Here is a 9,599-nt window from a genome sequence, read left to right on the forward strand (position 1 = left end):
TTTGTCTCAGGGACTTGAAAAGGAGAATCCAGACGGCTCTTTTGATCTTTTGGAATGGTGGAAGGCAAGGGAAAAACATTTTCCTGTTCTTGCAAGGATGGCTCGGGATATTTTATGAATTCAAGCTTCAACTGTTGCATCAGAGAGCGCTTTCAGTCAAGCAAGACTGCAAATAGGTGATCATAGAGCGTCTATGAGGGATAGCTGGGAAAAATCAGTATTGTTTAGAGATTGGATCCGCTCGGAAAGAAGAAACTTTGGAATTGCAGAAGCACAACCGGCGATAGATGAAGCTTATGAAGAAATGATAGCGGAACTTACGGAGGATTCGGCTTCGCCCGGAAGTGGTGATGAACAAGCTTCTTTTCCACCACCACCAACGCAACCTCCTCCGAACCTTGAAGGATTTATGAGATTTGTTAGAGATAATACATAGAATAATATGTAACTTGTATTTTGGCACATCTTCCTTAGTTTTTTTCCTTCTAATGGTGTTATTAGTACCTTGTTGTGCTCATTCCATTGGGGGAAGGATGACTAAGAAAGATATGTCATTTTTTGGTAATAAAATTTATTGCTTCTACCCATGAGCTTCTTTTCGCAATATTTCTTTGTCTATACTTAGAATTATTTATATGCTACAATATATACATAATATACAATATATATACTACAAGAAAATATATTTATAAGCTACAATATATACATAAGATACAATATATATACTACAAGAAAATATATAAGAGAATATATATACATAAGATACAATATAATATACTACAAGAAAATATATTATGCTACAATATATACATAATATACAATATATATACTACAAGAAAATATATTTATAAGCTACAATATATACATAAGATACAATATATATACTACAAGAAAATATATAAGAGAATATATATACATAAGATACAATATAATATACTACAAGCAAATATATAAGAGAATATATATACATAAGATACAATATAATATACTACAAGCAAATATATTATGCTACAATATATACATAATATACAATATATATACTACAAGAAAATATATTTATAAGCTACAATATATACATAAGATACAATATATATACTACAAGAAAATATATAAGAGAATATATATACATAAGATACAATATAATATACTACAAGAAAATATATTATGCTACAATATATACATAAGATACAATATATATACTACAAGAAAATATATTATGCGAATATATATACATAAGATACAATATATATACTACAAGAAAATATATAAGAGAATATATATACATAAGATACAATATAATATACTACAAGAAAATATATTATGCTACAATATATACATAATATACAATATATATACTACAAGAAAATATATTATTATGCGAATATATATACATAAGATACAATACATATACTAAAAGAAAATATATAAGAGAATATATATACATAAGATACAATATAATATACTTCAAGAAGTGATATTTATGCATGACAATTTAGTGTTTTACTATTGTTTTGTTATTTTCTTTTTCGTCAAACACTTTAATAATTAGATATACATATATACTACATATTAATATAGCCATGATACTACAAGAAATTGTCTTAAAAAAAAAAAAAAACCCGCTAGGCCCGCGAAGCCCACGAGCCCGGCCCGTTAAGCACATGACCATGTGGGCTTAGGCCCGTCACGGACCGCCCGGGCCCGGGACAAAATACAGCATTACTTCTGCCGGTCCTTTTCTTCCTCTTTCAAAAATATCCTCGTCTGCTTACTATCCCTACCTTCGGCCTCCGCTCTCCGCCGCTGCTGTAACAATGGCAACCAGGTATGCCACCGCCGAAATATTCACACATTATTTCTCCTCTTTCTCTCTGAATTAACGTTTGAATGTAACATGTTTTTGCGGTAGGAAACTGAGAGCATTCAAGAAATGGATGAAGTCGCAAGGCGTAGATTGTAGCGACGCGCTGGACCTGGTACTGACGGCGAACTCCTCGGAAGTGTCCGTAAGAGCATTGTGTGATCTCCACGAAGGCGATGTGGTTGCGAGGATTCCGAAGGACAGTTGTTTGACGATTAAGACTTCTGGTGCGCGGCAAATTATCGAGGAAGCGGAGCTCGACGGCTACTTAGGTCTAGCAGTTGCGGTCATGTATGAGCGAAGCCTGGGTCCGCTATCTCCTTGGTTTGGTTATCTGCAACTGTTTCCTTATTCTGAACCTATCCCCCTGCTCTGGTCCCTATCTGAAATCCACTCTCTTCTCGCCGGAACTGAGCTCCACAAGGTTACCTCAATTTTCCACTCTCTCTCCTTTTCTTATTTCTATTAGAATATACCGCGTTTGAATTTTGATGCAAATATCTATACAGAAGGAAGCATAGTTAACCATACAAGGGAAGAACTTAGGTCCAAAGTTTTTGCTTCTTCTCAAGAGTATAGCCTGGCTGTTATGCTACTATAGAGAATTTCCTAGCAATTTTATCCGAGAAGCTTGCATGTTTATTCTATAATCATTTTTGGTGTAGACGACTTTGCAGGTCGAGTTCTACTCTGGTTGAAAGTACTTTATTGGGACTTGTTAAAAAAATAGTTTTGTCAAGATGTTTTGTGGCAACTTGTTTGCAAGATGAAATAAGTTGACTTGTAATTTCATGAAAAAAAAAATTGTACAACTTTGAGTGAGTTGGGCATGAAACTCAGTGACGGAGGGAGAGTGTGTTTACTCTGTTCAACTGAACTCAATGTTTTGGCATGGAGCATAAATATGAATGTAAAAGATCACTAAAATTTTGACAAATATTATATTTGAACTTAAAATTTCAAAAGTGTAATGGGTTCAGTAGCAAGAACCTGAAGAGGATACAAATTGATACCCAAAAACATGAAATTAGAACAATACAACTAAGAACAAGATAGGGAGAAAGAGATAACAAGCAATTCCAAGGAAGAAAGGACAATTCTAATAATTAAAATAGCATTTAACTCTACAAAATAATCCAAGGAAGAAGAGAAATAGCTCATACTAGGAATTCAGACATAAATGAATTCAACAGAGGTTCAAACTAAAGAGATAGAAGGGTTTAATCCCTAAACACGAAGTAATCTAACTAAGAAGTGTTTAATCTCTACAATTCATCCAACGCTAACCAAGGCAAATGACCTAAGACATAGCTATTTATAGTAACTGCTGATGCCTATTACAGAAATGGCCATAATGGCCTTAATTGCAATTGTAGAATCTGACCGCCTGAAATAGTGCATCGTGATCGCGATAAAAGCCTCATGATCGCGCTTTATTGTGTGATGATCTTATCAGCAAACACGGACTCTATCTTCTTGAATGCAGGCCATTGTTTCCAGGTGTCCCAACGCGATAGCGCCCGCTGTAGCACGATAACAGCCAATGCCCTGTAGCAGCATCTTTGCGATCATGGCTTAGTCCACGTAATGGCGGTTCAGTAGATCCTTTACAGCTTTGCGAAATTGACAAGAAATATTGCAATCACGATATGTCACATGACAACCCAGAAACAACATTCTTCAGCTGGATTTCTAACTTGATCTTGGACCTTTTGAAACCCTCCATGTCCTTGATATCTACATATATGGGACTCATGCTTTACGTGCTTGGCCGGAATGTATCATCTTCATTTGAAGATGAACTCTTCAAATTTAAATTTTAGATCCGCTTCTGATGCAATTTAGTTACAGCTTGGTGTCAGGTGGCTTTCAATTTGATTGCAACTTGCGGGAGTTGGCGTGCAATTTGATTACAACTCTGAGTGAGTTGCCCACTTGGTGTTGGTGAAATAATCAACTCAATAAATAGACAGCTGTACTGTACCCTTACTGTGGAGAGCTAACGATAAAGAAAAACAAAACGATTGCTGTAGAGATGGTAAACCTTAGTGCTAAGATGGCTGACATGTTGACTACCTTCACTACTAGAAGAAAACCCAAGTAGTCTAATCTAATCCATCATGTATTTCCAAAAAAGCAGCCTCCAGCTATGTTGCTCGGACTCTACAAAAATGTGATGTTGTCGGATCCTCCAAAAGTAGTGTATTTTTGAAAGATCCGCGAGGGTCCGGCAACATTTTTGGAGAGTCCGTGCAACATAGACCTCCAGTAGGAGCTACAATGCCCAGTTGCCCACTCTGAGAACAAGAAGGAACTGAGCACCCCTCCGAATAAATATAACCGAGTCTCTTTTTCATTATTTGCAGCTCAATAATCTTTCTGTGCGGAATCAGGAAACTTATTCCTATTGGAAATATTATGTTGGGACTTTCTAGGGTGAGATTATTAATGTTTCAATACTTCAGAAAGCAGATTTAAATGTAACTGACTGCCGGAAGAGTCAAAGACTTGTGCTCTGTAGGGGTTGAAAATCCTTTTGCAAATATTAGAGTGAGCATTTTTTTTGGTTTACTTGTGCAACACCGAAGAAACTCCAGTAATCATTGATGAAAAGGGTGCTTTTTGTAGAGAATCACATTTTTGTTTAGATCTCTCTACCTTATGTAAAACTGCTTGTATATTTGTGTTTCCCCCCAATAAAGCAATAAAATTATTACTTTTTAAATTAAAAAGGAAAGATTGCTGATGGTGCTACATTGCCTATGTTACTGCTTCTGGTTGGTGAACTTCAATGTAGAAGAGAGGGAAAGGCTTTTCTGCAATGTATTTGCTGTTTTGCCTACTTTTTAGCTATTTGAAGCTTGATCATGTGTACTAACAGCTTTGATCTGTTCTTATTTCTATTGTGTGACCATTTCAATGTATTTGTAGGCAGATAGTTAAAGACGACAAGGAACTTATCTACGAGGACTGGAAAGAGTGTATTCAGCCTCTTTTAACTTCAGGTTCTTTACAGCTTAAAACCAGAATATTTCGGTGTTGAGGAGTATCTTGCTGCAAAAAGTCTAATTGCCTCACGGTCATTTGAAATAGATGATTACCACGGATTTGGAATGGTTCCCTTGGCCGATCTGTAAGTACACCTGACAGTGACAAATTTTTTTGCGTCATGTCTTACTGCTTCCTCGACTTCTCGCTTCCTGAAAGTCGCACCTCCAACCAATATGTTTAGTCATTTTAGACATTTATTTTAGATCCTACGCTTTCTAGATGTCTTTAAGTCCTATAAGAGATTTATACGCTTTCTAGTACTGTTATATTTATTTTTATTTTGGATAATAGTTGTTGTTCGTCGGAGGTATCAAACTGTTTCCTGGTCAATGATAGTTGCTGACTCATATCACCTCTCTGCTGTGAGGGGATCATATGTGCATTGTACTTCATGATGTTACGCGATGTAATTCCCTAAATTTTCGTTAGTGTTGCTTCATGATAATTATTAAATCTATGGCTTATGTATGCATATGAGCAGTGGCATGTTTTTGAATTTTATTAACCTAACAACCTTGCTCAAAAAGTCGAGATTTATTCAGCGTTATCCCATCACTTACGTCCGGCTCTTATATCCTCAACATTTTTCAGCTTTATGTACATTCATACTCGTATCACTTCATTGTTTCGTAGTTACCTAGTTTTGCTGTATTTTGTGGCTTCTATCGGCTATCGTCTTCCTCTTGTCCCATTTCTCCCACGTTCCAACATTTATGCGAACCTATTAACTGGGCACGAAGCTTAAGAAACAAATGAAGACTTCTAAAACTTGTGGTCCAAGCCATAACATTTGTGTGACTATAATTCTTTTGAAACTTGTGGTATTAAACATGCCAAAGTTTTTGTATGGCTATTAAAGCTTCTTATTGATGGTAGAATTGGAAGTTTAAGTTAATTTGTTTCCAAATCTGGAAATAGGTTATTCTTTTCGGAACGGACTAAAAGGAAATATGTTCACATAAATTGGAACGGAGGGAGTAATAGGTATATGTGTTGCTTGTAATACAGTATATTAGGGCTAGACGATGTGGAACAAACTACTGGACTGGTGAAAATATTAAGTGAACTACCAGAAAGTTGCTTCCCCAAATAGTACCCTTGCTTGTTTGAGAAAACTTTTTATAGATAATTCCAGAGAGCAACTTCATTATAAAGAGCTTTCTTGACTGAGGTTCCAAGTGAAGCAGTAAGGAGAATTACACATACTCCAGTCGTAGTCCCCTAGCTTTGAATAAAACCAAAATACTCTTCAATTCAGTATTAACTGCGTACACGCTTAACAATATTATTGTTGTTTCTGGTCAGACTAGTAAGGGTTTTCATTGTGGATCTATATCAGTAACTTATTACCTTGAGTACATGCAGATCCTCTCGGAATACCTTGAATATTATGTGTTTAGAGCTCAGTAACCCATCAAAAGTTAGTTCTTTAACTACTTGTTGGATCAAAGTCTTGCCAAAGTTACCGGTGTTGTTCAGCTGGAACTTTGGCAAAAAATATTTGGGCTATGTGGAGAGAAAGAAATAAGAGAGCTTTTGAGGGTGTAGAGTTGGATTTTGTACAGTTGAGGAGTCGTCTTTTGTCCCTTATTTCTTTTGGTGCACCCATGATACTCCTTTTTTAATAAAAGATTGGGTGTCATTCGTAGAAAACCATTTCTTTTGTAGGTTAAGTTTTGGGTATACTTCTTGTATACTGGCGCTTTCTATGCCCACACATCAAATATAAAAAATAAAAAGAAGACTCCAGTGGGGAGAGCATTTGAATGTAGAATGTTTGTTTTCCTTCCCTACAACCAATTAGACATATTTCATTTAAGGCAAGTAGCCACCTTTTAAAACAATTAAATGCTCTCTACTACCTTGCGATTGGTGTTTACAGCTGATTTCATATTCTTGTACCCGTTTATAAAATTATGGTCGTCTTGATTTTGCTTTGGAGGGTTCCTCTTAAATAAGTTCCTCTCACCCTAACAACTTTTAATGTGCAGCTTTAATCACAAGACTGGTGCTGAGGATGTGCATTTCACATTGGTATCTTCTCATTCTGAATTGGATAATGATGCTGATCACGGCAAATATGAAAATAATAACAACGGACCAACCAAGAGGAACTCTCATTCAGGAGCTGAATGCTTCAGTGTGAGTGACTTGGAGTCTTCTCATTCTGAATTGGAAGATGATGCTCACAATGATAAGCATGAAAATAGCAACCATGAACCAACCAAAGCTCATTCAAGAAGTGAATCTATTAGCGGGAGTTACTCGGAGTTCTCTTCAGTTTCAGGGGATGATCTTACAGACTTAGAAATGATCATGGTGAAAGAGGTCAAAGCCGGGGCTGAGGTGAGATCTTTTTTATCTGAAATTGTTATTCAAATAATAATTACTCTGTCACACAGATGTACAATTTTTTTATCTTGCTTTAGTTGGTGTTACACCAAACTACTTTGATTTTGTGAATTAGATCCTGACAGTGTTCTGACGGTTCTTTAGCATAATGCTATTCCACAGTGAGACACAAATATGCCCGTTAATCATTTAAAGCAACACAGCAAGAGAAAAAACTGAAACTTTACTTTCCTCTTGAGCATAGGAGTAGCTGAAAAGTAGCTGCAATGGAAATATCTATTTATTATCTAAAATCTAAGCTGTATTCTCTTGGGGTCGTTTGGTTGGAGGGTTAGGGTAAATAATTTCAGAATAAAATTTCGCAGAAAGTAATACAATGTTTTGCTGGCCGGATAAGAAAGAGTAATCCCTGCATAAAATATGGTGTTTGGTTGGACGTATAAGAATTAAATAAAAAATACTTTAAAATAGGTAATCCCTACATAATGTTCCCCGACTTTTATTCAACGCATAACAATCCCTACATTATTATTCTATGTTATAAGAATCCTTTAAGTATTATTCACCACATGAATGATCTCATTATAATCCCCACATAACTAGTATGCAAACAAAATGGCCCCTTATTGTTTAATTGATATGCCTTAACTGGTTTGTGAACAGCTTCCATATTAGTGTTCCTGTGTAGATTCACGTTTCGTATTAAATTGATAAAGAATATGTTTGTTTGTTATATAGTCTCTACCTTTTCACTGGTTGATCATTCTCTTGGCTTGGCTTCTTTCTAACTCTTTGTAGGTATTCAATACCTATGGGTCTTTAGGTAATGCTGCTCTGCTACACAGGTATGGTTTTGCAGAGGCTGATAACCAGTATGACATTGTGAACCTAGATCTGGAGCTTGTACTTCACTGGAGTTCATCTCGGTTTTCACATCGCTACAGTCGGAGGAGGTTATCACTGTGGAAAAAATTAGATTATTCTGGATGCATTAGCCAAAACTCCGAGTATTTCGAAATTTCATTTGATGGGGAGCCACAAGTTGAGCTGTTGATTTTGCTATACATAATATTATTGCCAGATGAAGTATATACGGAACTTGATCTTGCAGTGTCTATCACGGGTGATTTTGAAAAGTCCATGAACTTTACATTATCAAAGAAAGGTATTATTTTATTTGGAAATAGTTTAGAGTTAAGCAACAGAATGTTGCTGACAGATGGAGTTTGTGCGGCTCTGTCGGCACTAGCAGATATTCGAGAAAGTTTATACGGTTCAAATTGTCTAGAAGATGATATCAAAACTTTGAACTGTTGCTGTCTGGTGAAAGAACCTAAGAGATATTACTCATCGGTGCTGCGCATCAGTGAAAGAAGGATCCTTGAAAAGCTAAGGTGTTATGCCTCTGCTAGTGCTGTGATCTGGACAAAGGAGGGAGACAAAACAAGAAAAAGGGCAAAGACCGCATGATTTTTATCAACTATGTACTACGATTACTGCTAGAGTTGTTCCTCGATGAGAGGTGCAGACCAGACGGAGTTCCACCTTGAATTCCATCACCATACTCCTGGCAACCAAAGTTCCTTAATCGTTTCTTGGGCTTCTTTGTTATCCTCGAAATTGTTCAGCAAGACTCCACTGTGCATCAAACAAGGATATCACTCTCACCACTTACCAGTTTCACATGCAGATTAGTTATATTTGTTCTGGAATTGGCATGAGCTGGCAATGCAATTCCAATGACAGTTGCAGTATTGTGAGCACATTCTCCCTTGTTATGGAATCTATTATTACCTATATCCCAGCATTTATCTTAGTTGTTTTGGTCGGTACAGTAGCTTGCTTAATAAGAAAGCACTACATAATAGGTATGTAGTGCTTTCTTATTTATGCAGTGTTCATCATATCTTTGGAAAAAACTTTAAATTGAAGTCTCTTATTGTAATCCTATGGAAGTTTTCGTTGCTGAATCTAGATTTGCTGGCTATTGATGTTCTTTTTCACCCTTGTGATGTTATGTCGATGAAATCATAAATATCTTATTAGGACTTTTCGGCTTATCTACGCGTTTGGTAAAGTTAAAAGTGCTTATAAGTCAAAAATAAGCTAAAAGCCATAAGTTGGTCACCCCCAGCTTATGAATTTTTAGCTTATAAGCACTTTAAGTTTGACCAAGATTTTTACTATTTTATCCTTAAAATATTTCTTTTTAGAATAAAACTCCTACATCGATACTTAATGCCTCAAGTATCTTTTCAACCTAACCCCCTCCCCTTATTAATTTTTGAACTATATGTAATAAATGAGGACATATCAAATTTTTGGTGTTTGCTTT

The 9,599-nt window shown here is 36.0% G+C and overlaps 1 pseudogene; it reads left to right on the forward strand.

The window, feature by feature from the left end:
• The first annotated feature begins 1,746 nt into the window (after positions 1 to 1,746).
• LOC107829813 (uncharacterized) lies at positions 1,747 to 9,234 on the forward strand (annotated as a pseudogene).
• The last annotated feature ends 365 nt before the right edge of the window (positions 9,235 to 9,599 follow it).

Source organism: Nicotiana tabacum, chromosome 8, assembly GCF_000715075.1.
Source record: "Nicotiana tabacum cultivar K326 chromosome 8, ASM71507v2, whole genome shotgun sequence".
Classification (NCBI taxonomy): Eukaryota; Viridiplantae; Streptophyta; class Magnoliopsida; order Solanales; family Solanaceae; genus Nicotiana; species Nicotiana tabacum.